Source organism: Egretta garzetta, unplaced genomic scaffold, assembly GCF_000687185.1.
Source record: "Egretta garzetta isolate BGI_Z169 unplaced genomic scaffold, ASM68718v1 scaffold215, whole genome shotgun sequence".
In the NCBI taxonomy this organism is placed as follows: domain Eukaryota; kingdom Metazoa; phylum Chordata; class Aves; order Pelecaniformes; family Ardeidae; genus Egretta; species Egretta garzetta.
This window is the reverse complement of record NW_009259719.1, coordinates 5,851,653-5,853,458: the sequence shown is the minus strand read 5'-3', so window position 1 is coordinate 5,853,458 and position 1,806 is coordinate 5,851,653. Positions and strand designations below refer to the sequence as shown.

Sequence of the window (1,806 nt, the reverse complement as noted above, 5' to 3'; positions counted from 1 at the left end):
TGAGGTCCCTCCATCTACTCACACCCACTCTGCCAGTCTCATGCCTATACTCACCTGTGGAAAGAAAACCCAGCCAACAACCACCACAACTTGCCTTTACTGTTGGGCTTCCAAGAAAGGAATGGAAGAAGCCAAAGGCACTCTCCAAAGACAAAGAGGAAGAGAAAGTGCTGTAGGGAGACCCCAGAGGGCAAAACTGTACTTACAGGAAGGCGGCTGTTCCCCAGGGCAGATGCTGCTTTTTCAAGATCTCCCTCAGCAGCGACAGCAAAGGGTCACACAAGTAGAAGGTAGAATTCAGGTGTGTATGCTACATCCATCGCAAGCACAACTGATCCTGTCTTCAACAAATGCTCCCTTCTTTGCCTTGCATCCCCACCCCCACCAGGACACACTGCTTGCTGTAGGCAGTGGCCAACTCCAACTTGACAGCAGCACATCTCAAATGAAAGCTTCCAGACATCTCCATGACACTGAACTTCATACAAGCTGCATCCCCATTCCTATCTGACAGCAGCAATATCAGTCCCTGCCAGCAATACCAGGCAACAGGTTTCCCAAATACAAGAGTAAGTTCCACTTCAGCCTAAAACTCCCCTGCTCGAGTCCTATCACCACCTCTGCACAGTGAAAACTGAAAAGCTGCTTGCCCCTTAAAGCCCAACATATTGTGTGAAGCCTGCAGCGCTGGGACCCTCGTGATTTGTAAAAGAGCAAACACATGCCTGCAGCAACTTAAAGTCTCAAACAATGACAGTAAAAAAAAAAACACTTCAAATCAATTTTAATGGCTAAATAACAGAAAACTTTGTAGATTTTCCACAGACAAATACAGAATATACACATCTTAGCCTGCCAACAAACCCAAACTGCATCTGTATCTCTCCACTTGAGTGCCAAGTGGGGCATAGCTCCAGGGAGATCTTAAGATGTTCCTAGAAAAAAGATCAGTTTGATGGTAGGTTCTGATATGGCAGTATCATAAATACAAGAATATTTCACTTCATTAGCATTATGGCAAAATACCAAATAGATTTTGCTGGAAATGTCCTTCTATTTCTTTTCTGTTTGGGAAATAAAAAACCTTACATATTTGTCAGTTCAATTGTTGGATTTGTCTGGTTTTGCATTTCATACAGGCAACACCTTTCCTTAGTGATATAAAAATTTAAGGGGAGACAACTGCGTAAAAGCAGACTGAGCACACAGCCTAGTGTCAAGAGATTTGAACATCAGTCATAACTACACTAAGTCATTGTCTGGCAAGGATATTAAATTGCAATATCACAGCTTCCCCAGGACTGATGTAAAAAAATTTAGGGAAAATAATGCTCTGACGTCTCAATAAAGCACTTCAGTGTGATACTGCTTACATGTGACTTGTTGGCAATAACTATTATTGTTACTGGATTAGGCAAGCAGTCTAATGGACTAAAAAGAGAGTCCTCTAGGTTTGGCTGGGTTTTTTGGGGGATGGAAGTGGGAAAAAAGAACTTTAGAATCTCATAAGAGGCAAGTACACACGCCTGACCCAACAGTACCAAAAAGATATTCTTCAAATTTGTTCCCTTTTTTTACCTGATCTCATTTACTAAAAATATTGAGAGTAACCCTTTCATGGTCTAGATGGAGGCAAAGGTTCCCATACTACTTCCAAAAGGCCATTCAAAAACTATGCTGAATTATATTCAGACCACCCTTGCTAAACAGAGATCTGCACTGACTGGATAAAGTTTTGGGGATACACAAACAGAATCGTGGACACAGAGCAGAGGAAACTCTTGCTCTGCAATCAAAAACATGGGA

General features: G+C 42.2%; 1 protein-coding gene across 1 annotated transcript in view; it reads right to left on the bottom strand.

The window, feature by feature from the left end:
- The window catches only part of POC1A (POC1 centriolar protein A), a 62,720-nt gene that overhangs the window by 56,219 nt on the left and 4,695 nt on the right, over window positions 1-1,806 (bottom strand). The gene's annotated exons all lie outside the window — the stretch shown is intronic.